Source organism: Phacochoerus africanus, chromosome 14 (genome assembly GCF_016906955.1).
Source record: "Phacochoerus africanus isolate WHEZ1 chromosome 14, ROS_Pafr_v1, whole genome shotgun sequence".
NCBI classification, from domain to species: domain Eukaryota; kingdom Metazoa; phylum Chordata; class Mammalia; order Artiodactyla; family Suidae; genus Phacochoerus; species Phacochoerus africanus.
Window position 1 is genome coordinate 14,235,015 of NC_062557.1, and position 18,227 is coordinate 14,253,241.

The 18,227-nt window shown below is 45.5% G+C and overlaps 1 long non-coding RNA gene and 1 other non-coding gene across 2 annotated transcripts; one reads left to right on the forward strand and one right to left on the reverse strand.

The window, feature by feature from the left end:
- The first annotated feature begins 4,752 nt into the window (after positions 1-4,752).
- Positions 4,753-12,324, forward strand: LOC125115102 (uncharacterized). The gene is made up of 3 exons (XR_007131980.1): positions 4,753-5,043; positions 6,025-6,077; positions 12,126-12,324. It is a non-coding gene; the product is annotated as an uncharacterized LOC125115102 (long non-coding RNA).
- A 4,790-nt stretch (positions 12,325-17,114) lies between these two features.
- TRNAR-CCG (transfer RNA arginine (anticodon CCG)) lies at positions 17,115-17,187 on the reverse strand. The gene has a single exon. It is a non-coding gene; the product is annotated as a tRNA-Arg (tRNA).
- Positions 17,188-18,227: the final 1,040 nt, after the last annotated feature.

Consider the following 18,227-nt stretch of genomic DNA (forward strand, 5'->3'; position numbering starts at 1 on the left):
CAGTTACCGCAAGGCTGGTATACACCAGAGTTGGTGTCTCCAGGTTCTGGCCAAGACCAAAGAACACTGTGAAACGCATGCTTTGGGGTTTATAATTTATAGATTTCCTTCGATCCCCTTCTTTCACATGCTCTTTCTTCAAGTTAAGTGAAATAAAATTAATTAGGCTTAAGCTTTCTCGATTACAACCACATCTCAGACATAACTGCCTGAGATTATATTCAAGTCACCCAGATCCGATGTGGGGTGTTTCCGAAACTCTTCTGTGGCAGGAATGTTGTGAATGCCCTGAGCCCACACCCTGAAATGTAGAGTCAGAGAGCTGTATGGAAGGCTCCCACAGGCTCCTAGAGGCTCCCAGCTTGGCACCAGCCTGGAAGAACTTGCCAAAGTCCAAGGCTGGGTCTTGGGCATCACATAGCTTGCAGGCTCAGGAGCCATATTCATGGTGGGAAACTCCAAGAGGTCAAAGAACGCCACTTTAGGAGTTCCCATCGTGGCTCAGTGATTAACGAATCCGACTAGGAACCATGAGGTTGTGGGTTTGATCCCTGGCCTTGTTCAGTGGGTTAATGATCTGGCATTGCTGTGAGCTGTGGTGTAGGTGAAGACGCGGCTTGGATCCCGCATTGCTGTGGCTCTGGAGTAGGCTGGCAGCTACAGCTCCAATTAGACCCCTAGCCTGGGAACCTCCTCCATATGCCACGGGAGCAGCCCCAGAAAAGGCAAAAAGACAAAAAAAAAAAGAATGCCACTTTAATAATTTAGGCAGGGGTTCCCATCATGGTTCGGCGGAAATGAATCCAACTAGTATCCATGAGGATACGGGTTCAGTCCCTGGCCTCGCTCAGTGGGTTAAGGATCCAGCATTGCCATGAGCTGTGGTGTAGGTTGCAGACCTGGCTCAGATCCCACATTGCTGTGGCTGTGCATAGATTGGCAGCTACAGCTCCGATTTGACCTCTAGCCTGGGAATTTCCGTATGCCTCAGGTGTGGCCCTAAAAAGAGGAAAAAAAAAAAAAGGGTAGGCAGACCTGCAGGCTTGTGTCAGCCAGGCTAGTATTCTCTTTCTATAAACAAGTCACCTAAGAAGCCAAACATCAGGGTTCTTGGTAATATAAACCAGAGCATAAGGAGTTTGTCATATGATTAGAATATTTAAAGATACTAGTTTCTCATAGCCTAATAAATCCATTTCCACATGCCCATCTTCCATGTATCAAGTGGAAGAATCTAAGAGCCTAGCTGCCTTCCCCTTCCATCAATTTGAGTGTGTCTTTCTACTTTGCAAATATTTGTTGAGCATCTGCTATATGTTGTATCATAAAGAATTTGTGGTGTTCCCACTGTGGCACAGTGGGGTTAAGAATCTGGAGTTCCCGTTGTGGCGCAGTGGTTAACGAATCCGACTAGGAACCATGAGGTTGCGGGTTCGGTCCCTGCCCTTGCTCAGTGGGTTAACGATCTGGCGTTGCCATGAGCTGTGGTGTAGGTTGCAGACGCGGCTCGGATCCCGCGTTGCTGTGGCTCTGGTGTAGGCCGGTGGCTACAGCTCCGATTAGACCCCTAGCCTGGGAACCTCCATATGCCGTGGGAGCGGCCCAAGAAATAGCAACAACAACAACAAAAAAAGACAAAAGACAAAAAAAAAAAAGAATCTGACTGCAGTGGCTCAGATTGTTGTGGAGGCTCGGGTTCAATCCCTGCCCAGGAACTTCCATATGTCTCAGATGTGGCCATGAAAAAAAAGGAAAAAGGAAAAAATTTGTGCCAGGTTCCTGGTATGGAGCTTCTAGCCCTTGGAATTTCCCAAGGGATGGAAACATCTTAATTATTCACGAGCTCCCTGGATCACACCTGAGTTATGCTAATGAGGTGACTCTTGAAGGGCCCCCTGAGACCTTTAGGGTGGGACCTGGTCACCAGAAAGATCAACCATGAGATTAGAGGCTTGGGACTTTGAGCCAGCCTGACCTCCAGGGAGCTGAGAGGGGCTGGAGACTGGGTTCAGTGCGATGCTCCACAATTAATCCGTCGCGCCTGCTTAATGAAACCAAGGACAACTCAAGGGAGCTTCCTGGTTCGGGACCACACCGATGTGCCAGGAGGGTGTTGCACCCTGACCCATGGAGAGAGAACCCTGAAGCTATGCATTGGAGACCCCCCCACATCTTGCCCTATGTGTCTCTTCATTTGGCTGGTTCTGATTTATATCCTTTACAATAGATCTTTGATCATAAGTATAGCACTTGCCTGAGTTTTGTGTGTTATAGAGAATGATCAAATGTGTTGCAGAGAAGAAGTGTGAGAATACCCTAGATTTGTACCTGGTTCCTGAAATGAGGGCAGGATGGTTCTGGATCCTGCCCTTTAACTAGTGGCGTCTTCGCTGACTCTGGGTGGTGACTGTCAGAGGGAACTGCCGTCCACCACTTGGTAGGTATCAAAACACTATGTGCCAGGCATTTTAGAAGCCAGAACTACCAGTCATCATTCTTCCAAAAGAGTACAATACTATTGCTTTGGTCCCCATTAAGTAAATTAGGGTCATGTCCTAGTTGTATTTTAGGACCATCTTGATCAGGGCTGGGGTCTCCCCAGATGCCTCAGGCTTTCACAGGTAGCTGCTAGGTTTACTCCCATAGGCACTGGGCGAGATCCTGGACGATTGGGACATAAAGCCTCCCTCAGGAGGCTCACAGACTGCTATGGGAAATACCACTCTGTTGCAGTAAGTGCAATATTAAAAGGCTATACCTGTTGGAGAGAAAGGAGAGGTCTGGGGTTCACCAGATAGACCAAGGAGGGTAGGCAGTGCAGGCTGAGACAACAGCACATGCAAAGGCACTGGGGTAGAAGAGACTATGTGAGTCTACCCAGCCCAGGAAGCATGGCAGCGCTCTAGGGAAGGAGCCCCTATGGCGAAGGGGATTGAGCCCTCCACGCCTTATAGACGACTCTCCCACAGACAATGGTAAATTGCTGCTTTTTAATTCATTTTGTTTTCCTATCACTCTACATTATTGTAATGAAACATTGGGGGTGGGGTGGGAGAGTAGACTTGAGAACTACCACCATAACCCCCAATAAGCACTTCAATATTCCTATGGTTTTCCTTCTAGGCTTTTTTTTTTTTTTTTTTTTTTGCCACACCACATGCATGTGAAAGTTCCCTAGCCAAGGATCAAACCTATACTGTGGGATCCTTAACCCGTTTCACCACAAGGGAACTCTCCAGGCTCTTTTTTTTTTTTTTTTTGTCTTTTTGGGGCTGCACCCGTGGCATGTGGAATTTCCCAGGCTAGAGGTCAAATCAGAGCTGCAGCTGCTGGCCTACACCACAGCTCACGGCAATGCTGGATCCTTAACCCACTGAGTGGGCCAGGGATCAAACACACATCCTCATGGATGCTAGTCGGGTTCATTACCACTGAGCCACAATGGGAACTGCCCCGGGCTGTTTCTTAGATACCATTTTGACACAGGTGCCACCAGAGGACCTACACTAATTTGGATCCTGTGTCTTTCACACAACACTGTGACCAGGGCATTTCCGCATTTCACGTATCCTGTGTATAGTTTTGCGTTCAGCTTTTACTCAGTGAAAACTGTTCAAATATTAAAGCTCTTTGTAGATACATAATCTCATAGCTGCATAACACGTTCTCTTTTTTTTTTTTGTCTTTCGTCATTTTAGGACCACACCCACAGCATATGGAGGTTCCCAGGCTACAGTTCAAATTGGAGCTGAAGTCACCTGCCTATGCCACAAGCCACAGTAACACTGGATCCAAGCCACGTATGCAACCTACACCACACAGCTCACGCCAATGCTGGAGCCTTAACCCACTGAGCGAGGCCAGGGATCGAACCCTCATCCTCATGGATGCTAGTTGGGTACCTTAACCGCTGAGCCACGATGGGAATTCCTGATCTGTTAATTTTTTAAAAAATTTTTGACTGCGCCCGTGGCAGGCAGAAGTTCCCAGACCAGGTATCAAACCTGAGCCATAGCAGTGACAAGGCCAGATCCTTATCCTGCTGAGCCACCAGGGAACTCCTGACCTATTAATTTTTGATATCTTAAATAAGAAATGTTATAAGTTCCTTTGTGGCGCAGTGGGTTAAGAATCCGGTGTTGTCACTGCAGTGGCCCAGGTCACTGCCGTGGTGTGGGTTCAGTCCCTGGCCCTCCACATGCTATGGGCATGGCCAAAAAAAGAAAGAAAAAGGAATGTTACTGTTTATATAGTCAAATCTATTGGTTACTTTTGGTGATTCATTCGTCCCTTTAGAAGAGCCTTTAAAATTTATACGTTATACATATTAATTGCAGAAAAATTAGATATTAGAGATAAGAAAAAAGAAAAAATCAAGTATAATCCTACTGTTTAGAAATAACTACTGTAAATATTTTGATGCACCAATTTCCAGACTTTTTTCCTACACATATGTATACATTGTAACTGTTACATAATTTCTTTCTTTTTCTTTCTTTCTTTCGGTCTTTTTAGGGCTGTACACATGGCATACGGAAGGTCCCATACGGATCAAATCAGAGCTGCAGTTGCTGACCTACGCCACAGCCACAGAACACAGTATCTGAGCCTCGTCTTCGACCTACACCACAACTCACAGCAATGCCAGATCCCTGACCTACTGAGCAGGACCTGGGATTGAACCTGCATCCTCATGGGTACTAGTTGGGTTCGTTACTGCAGAGCCACGAGAGGAAGTCCACATAATTTCTTTATATAAAAATGGGATCCTGGTATATGCATATTTTATGAGATGGTTTTGAAAATTTTAACAGTATGGTAACATCTTTTCCTCTTAATAAATACAGGATTCCGTAATTTTTTTTTTTTTTCCTTTGGCCGCACCCAAGGCATGTGGAAGTTCCCAGGCAGGGATCGAACCCATGCCACAGCAGTGACCCAAGGAACAACGCCAAATCCTTAACCTGCTGTACCATAAGGGAACTCCCCCATGATCATCTTTAATGACTGAATTCCTGGACTATTACATTACTGAATCAGAAGGTAGGATAATTTCAATATTTTTGCTGCATATTGCTGAACCGTCCCCCAGATATGTTGTATCAGTTTACACTGACTGTCAGTCAGCAGAGGCATGAAATAACAAGTATTTCTCCATATCAGAATATCAAATCATCATTATTTTATATCCTTGCTGTTCTGAAGTTTTTTTTTTAATATTTCTCTTTGTTTTAATTCACATTTCTTTGACTGCTTGTGATATTGCACACTTTTTCTTTTTTTTCATAGATATATTGGCCATGTAAATTTCTCTTGTTAATGGCCTATTCATATTCTTTGTCTGTTTATTAGGATGGTGATACTTTTCTTTGATTTCAAGAGCCATAAGAATTTTAACCCTTTGTCCATTATGCATATCGCAACTATTTCCTCATAAGAATTTTGTTTGTTTGTTTTGCTTTTTAGGGGAGCACCCGCAGCATATGGAGGTTCCTAGGCTAGGGGTTGAATCAGAGCTGCAGCTGCCTGCCTACACCACAGCCACAGCCATGCCAGATCCTTCACCCACTGAGGCCAGGGGTCGAACCCATAACCTCATGGTTCCATTCATTCCGTTGTGCCACAAGGGGAACTCCAGAAGTTTTATTTTATATTAAACCTTTTATTTGCTTTAGTTCGCCATATTCTTTTTTTTTTTTTTTTTTAACTTTTTTGGCCACCCTGGCAGCATATGGAGTTCTGGGGCCAGGGATCAGATCTGAGCTGCAGCTGTGACCTTATGCCCTAGCTGAAGCAAAGCCAGATTCTTAACACACGGTGCCAGGCCAGGGATTGAATCTGCATCCAGGCGCTCCAGTGACACCACCGATCCTATTGTGCTACAGTGGGAGGGAACTCCTAGAACTTTTAATTTTGTAGAGTAAAATCCATCAACTTTTGTTTAGCAATGTCCTTGGTTCTTTTGTATCATGCTTAGAAGGACTTTCTTTAACCCCAAATTTTGTTATATCTATTTTTTTCTAGTGCATGTTTAAATCCTGACTCCATCTGGAAATTATTTTGGTATGCAGTATGAGGTAAGAATCTAATTTTATTTTTTTCTTAAATAACTAGAATGTTGTCTAATCCACTTGGCAAGTAAATCCATCCTTTCCCAAATTTGAGATGTCACCTTTAACGTGGAGAGTATGAACATCAAAAAATGTAGGTCTAGGGAGTCCCCGTCGTGGCGCAGTGGTTAACGAATCCGACTAGGAACCATGAGGTTGCGGGTTCGGTCCCTGCCCTTGCTCAGTGGGTTAAGGATCTGGCGTTGCCGTGAGCTGTGGTGTAGGTTGCAGATGCGGCTTGGATCCCGCGTTGCTGTGGCTCTGGCGTAGGCTGGCGGCTACAGCTCCAATTAGACCCCTAGCCTGGGAACCTCCATATGCCATGGGAGCAGCCCAAGAAATAGCAAAAAGACAAAAAATAAATAAATAAATAATAAATAAGTAAATAAATAAATAAAAATGTAGGTCTATGTCTATATTTTCTTTTCTTTTCTTTTTTTTCCCACTGTCCAGCAAGGGGATCAAGTTATCCTTACATGTATACATTACAATTACATTTTTTCCCCATCCTTTGTTCTGTTGCAACATGAGTATCAAGACAAAGTTTCAATGCTACACAGCAGGATCTTCTTGTAGATCTATTCTAAGTTGTGTCTGATATATATTTTCTTCTGTTACTTCATCTATTTCTTCCATGCCTCTATGTCCACATTGGGACATTGTTATAATCACAATGATCTTATCATATATCTCTCTTTTCAAAAATTGTTTTAGCTATTATAGTTTTTTCCCACATGAATTTTAGGATTGTTCTGCTAAATTAAAAAAAAGAAATCCAACAGGATTTGCATTCAATTTCAGTTGCATTAGGAGTTCCCCGGGTGGCCCAGCAGGTTAAGGATATGATATTGTAACTGCAGTGGCTCAGGTTGCTGAGCCACAGATTCGATCCCTGGCCGAGGAGCTTCCACATGCCACAGGTGCAGCCAAAAAATTCTAATTCCAAATTTTGGAATATTCCATATAAATATGTACTTGTAGTTCAATACATGATCTTAGAAATGAATGGTGGTGTACAACTACAAATGTAATAAAATTGAGTAATTAAAAATAAAATACGGAGTTCCCGTCGTGGCGCAGTGGTTAACGAATCCGACTAGGAACCATGAGGTTGCGGGTTCGGTCCCTGCCCTTGCTCAGTGGGTTAACGATCCGGGGTTGCCATGAGCTGTGGTGTAGGTTGCAGACGCGGCTCGGATCCCGCGTTGCTGTGGCTCTGGCGTAGGTCGGTGGCTACAGCTCCGATTAGACCCCTAGCCTGAGAACCTCCATATGCCGCGGGAGCGGCCCAAGAAATAGCAACAACAACAACAACAACAACAAAAAAGACAAAAGACAAAAATAAAATAAAATAAAATAAAATACATTTCTATAAAAAAAGAAATGAGTAGTAATAAAATTGGGAAATTTTTCCTTTTTTAATTTGGGAACTGCCTTGTCTCATATTACAATGAAATGTAAAAGAATATCTATTGTTAATAATCATAAATTAGGAGTTCCCGTTCATGGTGCAACGGAAACGAATCTGACTAGGAACCATGAGGTTGAGGGTTCGATCCTTGGCCTCCCTCAGTGGGTTAAGGATCCGGCATTGCTGTGAACTGTGGTGTAGGTTGCAGACGAGTCTCAGATCTGGCATTGCTCTGGCTGTGGCCTAGGCGGGCAGCTGTAATTCCAATCAGACCCCTAGGCTGGGAACCTCCATATGCCGTGGGTGTGGCCCTAAAAAGACAAAAATCATAAATTATAGTAATAGCTGGCACCTATGAAGCACTGTTCCAAGTTCTAGATCCTCATGTAAACATGAGCTTATACTTTTAGTATCCCAACTTAGGGATAAGAGAAAGGTGAAGTAGCTTACCAAAGGTTATGCAGCTAGTAATCAGTGGATACCAAAACCATTAGCTATGACCAGTGCTCTTTATACAAGGTAGCAATTAAAGAGAAGGGAAAGATCAGTTAACGTAAAATAGCCGTGGAGTTCTCCTGTGGCGCAGCAGGTTAAGGATCTGGAGGTGTCACCTTAGTCCTTGGGCTGCTGCTGCAGTGCAGGTTTGATCCCTGCCCTGGGAACTTTCACATGTTGCAGGTGCAGCCAAAGAGAGAGAGAGAGAGAAAACCCACAGCTGTTAGAAACCTCCTCTACAAATGGCCATGAGGTCTGAGTTGATCATCACAGCTGTATTCTTGCATCACATTCGTGTTCCTTCTACCCTCAGCTGGGCAGAGCTCTAGGCTTGGTAAGGAGACTCAAAACTTTATTCCTGTAGGACTTGAGTTCTTGATGGTCCTGTCTTTATTGGATTGCTGTCCGTTCCCACTCACCAAATCTTCAGGACAAGGGATGTGCCCCCAGTGAATCCTTGGATTCCAGACATTTCCTTTTTCCTCCACTAAGCAGCAGAGCAGATCCCCTTGGCGATCACACTTCGTGAAGGCTGAGTTTGGTGACTGCCGTGGCTGGGGCTGCTAAAACACACCACCATAGACTGAGCAGCTTAAACAGCAGGTCATTTCTCACAGATCCCACAGACCGAGATCAGGGTGTCAGTCTGGTTGGGTTCCAGTGAGAGTCCTCTTCCTGGCTCAGAGAAGGCTGCCCTCTTACTGCACCCTTACATGGCAGAGAGAGCACAACAGAGAGACAGAGAAAGGAGGGGCTCTGATTCTTCTCCTTCTTCTAAGGACACTAAATTCCATCATGCGGCTCGACTCCTGTGATCTCATCCAAAAACCTCAACTCCTGACACCATTGCACTCGATTGTGGGGTAACATAAACATTCAGCTCCTATTAGTGACCCCCGTTTCTGCCTTTTGATTCAGCAGCATGAAGGGTCCCAGGCATCAGGGAAGCAGCTTCGGCTCCAATTGAATGGAGCCATGATAGTGTTTTCTGCCATAAACATTCCTCCGCTGGGCACTAGGACCTCTGGACCCACTGAGCCTCAGATCACTGGCAAGGAAAGCAAAAAAATTCTTCCAGTGAATTATTAGGGGTCATAGTGAGAGAAGCCATCCCTACCTCCTCTCCTTGGAACATTCTGGCCATGTCTAAGTCCAGACGTGGTAGTGCTAGCAGAAGCCCTGCTGGCAAGGAAGGCAAATCCATACCCAGAACACGTGTCTGTCCCTGTGAGGACCAGGCGCTGTCCACACGTCTTAGTCTTACTGCAAACAAGAGACTATTGTTTTGCCTTCAGGGTGAGACCGTCCCCTTGGAGAGGCGCCCTCTGCTGGCCTTTCCTAAGATCTGCGGCCTTGAGCATCCTCCTCTCATTGTCCTGTATCCCTTTTGGGGGTTCCTCACTCCTTTGGGTAGTCCTTGATTTGAGGAGTTTCAGATGTCTCCTACTTTCATCGATAGTGTCGTTTGCGGTTCTGCTTCTCATTCTCCTTGTGCTTTTGTGGGATAGTCGCGAGGCATAGAGAAAAATGGCAACTTGACTGTAGTTTTTAATACTGAAATCTGGTAAAATTTTAAAGTATGGTAATTCGAAATGTTGTTATTGGATTGTATCTTATTATAAATTATGGTGTCCTCTCTGGCATTCTTAAATGAGTTTTGAAAATGTTGGCTAATACAATACTAATAAATATTTGTATTCATCTAAGTCTCTAAGATTTTTAAGTTCCAAAGCAATCCAGTACAAGAAGAAGAAAAACGAACTGATGATGTTAGAAATAAGGCTACTGGAGTTCTCACTGTGGCTCAGTGGAAATGAATCTGATTAGTATGTATGAGGACGCAGGTTCGATCCCTGGCCTCACTCAGTGGGTTAAGGAGCCGGTGTTGCCATGAGCTGTGGTGTGGGTGGCAGACAGGGCTCCGATCCCGAGTTGCTGTGGCTGTGGTGTAGGCTGGAGGCTACGGCTCTGATTCGACCCCCAGCCTGGGAACCTACATATACTGCGGGTGGGGCCCTAAAAAAAAGAAAAAAAAGAAATAAGGCTTCTGGTCAGTCTGGGCAGCCGTCATTGGAGGGGGCTGGGATGGGAGCTTCTGCAGGGAGTCATGGTCTGTTTCTCGATCTGGGTTCTAGGTATACAGCGTGTTCTGTTTGTGAACATGAGTGAACTTGCTTGGGGTATGTGATTTTTCTCTATGTATTTTATGTGTTAACAATTATTTTTAACCCAAATTAGAACACCTTATAATTAAAAATAAATAATTATCCTAGTAAATATCTGATGTTTATCTGCTTCAATTAAAATGGAGAGGAGAGGAATTCTCACTGTGGCACAGTGGGTTAAGGATCCAGATTGTCTCTCTGGAGGCACCGGTTCCATCCCTGTCCTGGTGCAGTGGGTTAAGGATCCAGCGTTGCTGCAGCTGTGGTTTAGGTCGCAGCTCCAGCTTGGATTTGATCCCTAACCTTGGAACTTCCATATGCTGTGTGTGTGGCCAAAAAAACAAAACAAAACAAAACAAAAAAAAACGAAAAGAAGGATTTTGTGGAAAACCTTCAAATATCTGAATTTTGCTGTATTCTTCCATTTATTAAGGATCCTATCTTTGATTCTAAGTAATGGGTTGTTGGGGGTTTTTTTGATAAGGAGCTGCATAAGGTATTTGTATATTTTGGAGATGAATCCGTTGTTAGTCACTTCATTTGCAAGTATTTTCTCCCATTCTGTGGGTTGCTTTTTTGTTTTGTTTATGGTTTCCTTTGCTGTGCAAAAACTTTTAAGTCTAATTAGGTCCCATTAGTTTCGTGGATTTTTTGTTTGTTGTTTGTTTCTTTGTATTGCTTTTTTTTTTTTTAGGGCCTACACCACAGCCATAGGAACACCAGATCTGAGCTACGTCTGCCACCTACACCACAGCTAAGGGCAACACTCAATCCCCGACCCACTGACTGAGGCCAGGGATCAAAACCGAGTCCTCATAGATACTAGTTGGATTCATTTCTGCTGTGCCACAACAGGAACTCCTTGCAATTCCTTTGTTGATGGCATCACGTGAGAAGCCCCAGGCCAAACAACCAACTAGATGGGAACACAGCCCCGCCCATCAGCAGACAATCTGCCTAAAGTCCTAGGCACATAGCCGTCTCTAATCATACCCCTCTCCATGGCCCTGCCATGTCGGGAACTAGAGGAATCAGACTCCCAGACTTCAGACTATACCACAAAGCTACAGTCATCAAAACAGTATGGTACGGGCACAAAACAGAAATACAGATCAATGAAACAGGATAGAAAGCCCAGAAATAAGCCCACACACCCATGGTTAACTAACCTACAATTAAGGAGGCAGGAACATGCAACGGAGACGAGATAATCTCTTCAATAAGTGGTGTTGGGAAAACTGGACAGCTACATGTAAAATAATGAATTTAGAACATTCTCCAACACCATACACAAAAATAAACACAAATGGATTAAAGATCTAAATGAAAGACTGGATACTATAAAACTCTTAGAGGAGGCAGAGCCTCCTTGCCTGGCCGCTTGCATCTCTCACAAGCATCCCATCCTAATAAATGTATTTCTTGCCAAAAAAAAAAAAAAAACCTCTTAGAGGAAAAACTAGGCAGAATGTTTTCTTTGCCATAAATTGCAGTAGTATCTTTTCAGTCCCATCTCCTAGAATAGTGAAAATAAAAACAAAAATAAACTAATGGGACCTGGGAGTTCCCATTTTGGCTCAGCGGTAATGAACCCAACTAGTATCCATGAGGATGCAGAGTTGATCCCTGGCCTCGCTCAGTGAGTTAAGAATCCAGCATTGCCGTGACCTGTAGCATAGGTCGCAGACACAGCTCGGATGTGGTGTAGCTGTGGCTGTGGCTAGGCTGGCAGCTGCAACTCCGATTGGACCCCAAGCCTGGGAATTTCCATGTGCCGTGGGTGCAGCCCTAAAAAGCAAAAACAAACAAACAAACAATTGAGAGAGATTGGAGAAGGAGGCTGCTGAGGTGGGAAAAGGCATTTCCAAGTATGCTGGACAAACTGGAAGCTGACCCTGAGTGTGGTACCACCACTGATCGCTCCCTGTGGAAATTCACCAACAGCAACTACTCTGTGACCATCGATGATGCTCCAGGCGCTGAAACTTTATCAAATCACCATCACCAGCACATCTCAGTCTGATGGTCCTGTCCTGATGGCTGCTGCTCATGATGGGGAATTAGAAGCAGGAATCTCCAAGGATGGGAAGACACCCCCCCCTCCACCTTTTTGTTTGTTTGTTTTGGCTGCACCCAGGTCGTATAGAAGTTGCTGATCCAGGGATTGAACCTGTGCCACAGCAGTGACCCATGCCACTTTAGTGACAATGCCGGATTCTTAACCCACTGCGCCACAAGGGAACTCCCCAAATTCTTGAAATCTGTTGATCCTGCCCTCCGTGAGAGGGTTCCTGGCCAGCCCATGTGTGTTGAGAACTTCTCTGATGATCCTCCTCTGGGCCCTTTTGCTGTTTATAACATGAGAGGATGGTTGGGTTCATTACTGCTAAACTACAGGAGGAACTCCAGAAAGGAGAATATTTTATAGACTATTTGTTTTGTGTGCATGTATGGCAGTTTTAAGTTATTAGTTCTTAAAATCAATACCTTTTAAAGGAAAAAACTGAACGGAAACTCTTTCAGAGAGGAGTTTCCATTGTGGCTCAGTGGTAATGAACCAGATTAATACCCATGAGGACATGGGTCCATCCCTGGCCTTGATCAGTGAGTTAAGGATCTGGCATTGCCTGTGAGCTGTGGTGTAGGTCCCAGACTCGGCTTGGCTCCCGAGTTGCTGTGGCTGTGGTGTAGGCCAGCAGCTGTAGCTCTGATTCGACCCCTAGCCTGGGAACCTCCATATGTCACAGGTGCGGCCCTAAAAACAAACAAAAAAACCAAACTGACAAACAAAAATCTGTCAGAGAATTTTGAGACCCATTAAAACAAAGTTGAATGGAGGGGGAAAAAACAACCCAGTCTGGAATTCCCATTGTGGTTCAGTGGTTTAAGGACCCGACATTGTCTCCCTGAGGATGTGGGTTCGATTCCTGGCCTCAGTAGGTTAAGGATCCGGTGTTGCCGTGAGCTGTGGTGTGGGTGGCAGACAAGGCCCATGTCTGGCGTCGCTGTGACTGTGGTATAGGCTGGCAGCTGCAGCTCTGATTTGACCCCTGGCCTGGGAACCTCCATATGCTGCAGGTGTGGACAGAGAATAGAAAAAGTAGGAGTTCCTGTCGTGGCACAGTGGTAAACAAATCCTACTAGGAACCATGAGGTTGTGGGTTCGATCCCTGGCCTCGCTCAGTGGGTTAAGGATTCGGTGTTGCCATGAGCTGTGGTGTAGGTCGCAGACATGGCTCGGATCTGGTATTGCTGTGGCTGTGGCGTAGGTTGGCAGCTATAGCTCCGATTAGACCCCTAGCTTGAGAATCTCCATATACTTCGGGTGCGGTAGCCCTAAAAAGCAAAAAGAAAAGAAAAAACAAGCAAAAAAAACCCCCCGCCAAGTCTACCTCACCTAAAATCAACAGTGGTGATGGAACAATTACATGGAATACTAAAAATAAAATGTACGAAATTTGTGCCAAGGAAAGTTGCCGGTGTTTTGTGTGGCTAGCGAGCATTCATGCCTCTTTTTCCTTTTAAGGAATTACCTCGTCCCCTTCATGGGAAGAATCGGGGGTGGGTAGTCCCTCTGTGGTCCCATGAATCAACAGGAGAAAGACCCATGACCCAAGGGAGCCGATTATAAGCTTTTACCTAGAACTTTTGATTCTGGAGCAAGTGGACAGGACCGAGAATGAAGAAAACTATCGGTGTCACTGATTGCAGCTTGAGCTGGTGATAAGTGACAATGACGGCAGCAGTGGTGGCATTCTAACGGGTGTTTCTGGCTCTGAGAGTCATTGTGCTTTTTGGGGGGGCCATTGGCATGTCCTTGTTTCCTGCTAGCTCCTCTAGATTTGCCCCAGCACCCCCGGCATTTATCAAGCACCTCCCCTATCCCATGTCTTTCCAATGAATGATCATTTGCTTTGCTCAGGTTGACCTAGTTTGTTTCCAGAAACAAAAGGGACCTAGCAAAGGAGATGGCGATGTCGCTCGGAGAAGCAGGAAAAAGAGATTTTTCTGGAAGCCTGGGAACAGAGAGTGTTTCAACAAGGAGTGTTTCAACAAGGAGCGTTTCAACAAGAATTTCAAACTTCAGGGCGAAGTCAAGCAAGATGAGGACTGGAAGGTATTTCTTAAATCTGCCACTGTAGAGGTCACTACTGTCCAAGAGGAGGGTGGCCGGCAACAGGGGAGGGAGGAGACCATGGCAAGTGGGTGAAAGGAGACACTGGGGGCGTGGAAACTGCCCTCGAAGCAGCCTGGCTGCAGGGAGTCAGGGACCCAGGATGCAGGTCAGGTGCCCAGGACCAAGGGTGGGCATTTAAGGAGTGGAGAAGCTGTAGCAAGTTTGGGGCCTGAAAGGAAAGAGCCAGCAGAGGGAAACTAAAGACAGGCAAAGGGGAAATGAATGGCTTGCACCTTTTGAGCGTTTACTGGACTAGTTTCATGAGGGGAGAGGGCTTGGATTCAAAGCAAAATCAGAAGGAGGGACTGGCCTGGGACCAGAGGAGGGACAGCTCTTCCTGTGAGACAGAAGAGGGTAGAGGGAGTTCCTGTTGTGGCTCAGCAGTAACAAACCCCATTCATATCTATGAGGACACCAGTTCGATCCCCGGCCTCGCTCATTGGGTTAAGGATCTGGTGTGGCCGAGCTGTGGTGTAGGTTGCAGATCTGGTGTGGCCATGGCTGTGGCACAGGCCAGCAGCTGCAGCTCCGATTCGACCCCTAGCCTGGGACCTTCCATGTGCTGTGGGTGCAGCCCAAAAAAGGAAAAAAAGAGGGACGAAATGGGGAAGACGCCAGCGGTGAGGGAAGAGGAAAATGTGGATCTCGCACGGAATGACTCGAACCTGGGGTGTTCAGTAGGCACTCAATGACTTTGCTGCCCTCAGCTGAATGAACTCTGGTGCGTGAGCCACACAGGAGGAGTGGGGCTGAGGGAGAGAAATGAGATGGGAGAGACCGGTGAGCCTGCTGGAGGCCTGAGCAGGCCAGGCAGAAGCCCACATAACTTTCGAGGAGCTGTCCTGCACGGTCCGTGGGCTGAATATTGCCGTCTGAGAGCCGTCTTCCCTTTGGGGACCAAGGAGACATGGCGACTGTCCATTGTTCCCAGACCCTGCCTGCAGATGGGAGACTGGAGACGATGCAGTTCAAGTCTTGGGGGGAGTTCCCTAGTGTTCCAGTGGTTAGGATTTGGTGACTGCACTGCTGTGGCCGAGGTTCAGTCCCTGGCCTGGGAACTGAGATCACACATCAAGCTGATGCACGCTGCAGATCCCTCCCCACAAAAGACAAGATTTTTTGAGCATTTACTGTATGCAAGAACCTAATGTGGCCCACTCTGAGATTCCATGAGCGGAGCTAGAAATTATCCCCTGGGCTTATTTATTTGCCACCATGCTCTGGTTTTCAAATTCAGCACAACATTTCTAATCTTAAAAAAGGATGGTAGGAGTTCCTGCCGTGGCTCAGTGGTTAATGAATGCGACTAGGAACCATGAGTTGGTGGGTTCGATCCCTCGCCTTGCTCAGTGGGTTAGGGATCCGGCGTTGCCGTGAGCTGTGGTGTAGGTGGCAGACACGGCTCGGATCCCGCGTTGCTGTGGCTCTGGCGTAGGCCGGCGGCTACAGCTCCGATTGGACCCCTAGCCTGGGACTCTCCATATGCCGAGAGAGCGGCCCTATAAAAGGCAAAAAGGCAAAAAAAAAAAAAAAAAAGGATGGTAAAGGTATCAGCTATATTTTCTCATTGATTGCGTAGGGATTTTTTTTTTTTTTTTTTTGGCCTGCACCTGAGGCATGCAGAAGTTCCTGTGCCAGGGATAGAACCAGTGCCACAGCAGCAACCTGAGCCACTGCAGTGACAACACCGGATCCTTAACCCACTGAGCCGCATGGGAACTCCTGGTTTTCTTTTTAAAACACTTTTAATTTTGGATAATTTCAGATTTATATGAAAGTTGCGAAGATAGAACTGAGGGCTCCCATGTACCCTTCATTCACTTTCTTTTAATGTTAACATCTTAAGTTACCATGTACATTTGTCACGACGAAGAAATCAACATTGGTAGACTGCTGGTCACTAACTACAGAATGTATTCAGAGTCCGCTTTTTTTTTTTTTTTTTCATGAACATCCAAGCTCAAATCCAGGTATGACACTGCATTTAGTATTTTGCTGTTTTTCAAGAGTAGGAGTTAACTCAGTGATATTCGTCTTATACAAGTTTTACAAGAAGAGTTTAAACTTTTCTAGTCAACTGAACCAGTCTGAAAAGCATAAAAACTCGATTGTATTTCTTTTATTGCAAATCAAATACAGACACACAAACCTTCTGATCCAGCTGTAATTTGTTGTTCATAATACTTTAGGGACAGAAACCATAAATTATATTTATTATATTTGTATGTTTTAATACAGTTAAAAACACAGTTGCTTATACATTCTCCTTAGTACTGGAAACACGGTTGGATCTGCGCACACTGTGAGCAGGATGGGATAAGGATGGGGAGGAAGTTTTGTCTGTGTGGCTGCCCATGGAAAACTCAGTTTATTCATTTATTTTTAATTTTATTGGAGTATAGTTGACGTAAACGTTGTAGTAATTTCAGGTGTACAGCAAAATACATATAAACTCAATTTAAAAAGGCAGAGAAAGAGGTGATGCCATCTGTCAAATTGGCGGTTCCTTTTCCTCAACCTTTTTTCCTTTAAAGACCCGTATAAACTAAATGATTCTGTAGATGAGATTGTGACTTTCACTTGCAAGGTCTCACTTGCAGTGCTGTTAAAACACGGAGATGCATTTCCTAATTTGTAAATACAACAGATCTCATAGCTCTGTAGAGAAAGCGAAATAATGACATTTCAAAATCTACTTTGAGTTCCAAGTGCCTGTAATCACTTTTTTCCCCCTTCCACCAAAATTAGTCTGTGTACGACCCAGATGGGACTCGAACCCACAATCCCCAGCTCCGGAGGCTGATGCCTTATCCATTAGGCCACTGGGTCACCACAGAATCCGCGTTCTCACACCATCTCCTTACGCGATGCCATCATCGCGCCCCGCCCCCGAGCTCGGCGGTCTCACGTCGGGCGGCGTGGGATTTGGGAGCCGCTCCCAGCAACGGCAAAATGCGCCTGCGCTCTCGGCCCCGCCCGCCCTCAGCCCCGCCCACCACCCTAGCCTCCGTGCGCATGCGCATGGTCCTCCCCACCCGCCTTCCCTGATGGTGCGTGGCCTGCCTGCGGGATTCTCTGCGCCGCAGTGAGTGGCCCTCTACCTGTTGGGTTCTTACGGTAAAGGTCTCAGCACTGGCTGCATACTGGATATTAAGCGCACTTGGGGAATTGTAAAGAAAATTGCGAAGCCTGGCCTCCATCCCACCCCGTTCTAATTCTATTCACCTGGGTAGGCCCAGGCCTCTGCATTTTACAGAGTTGGGGCCCCTTCCTCTGCTAGAAGGCTCTCCAGCATCCCCCTCAACCTTTCCTTCTTTATCAAACTACTTCTTTTTCATTCTTGCATTTAGTCAACGTACATTAATTGGATAACCCATTAAGGAAGGCAACTGTTAGGTCGTTGCAGGGTGAACAAAATTTTCTTCAAATCTGCCCGTGTAGGTTTGAATGCCATTTGTTCCTGTGTGAACCTGACAAGTTACTTAACCACCCGCTCTTCTCTTCTGTGAAATGGAACAGATAGTAATACTACCTCACAGAATTGTGAAGATGAAAGGTTTTCATATCGGTAATACAAAACACTTCTAGGCACATAATACCCGATATTTTCATGCAAAAGAAAGCCCAATTACACTAACTTAAACAACAAAGGAAGTGTATTGGATGATGTAATTGCAAAGTCATATAATTGCAGCCTTCTGAGGTAGGTCAGGATGGTGATCAAAGCTTTCATGGTTTCTCTACAATTGTCTTACTCAAATTTCTAGAACTCACATCACTCAGTTCAGAACAGAGCCTGCTTTCCCACCTCCAATCATTAAACAAAAAGCATAGGCTTCACAACTGGATGAAATTAGGTCAGATGACTG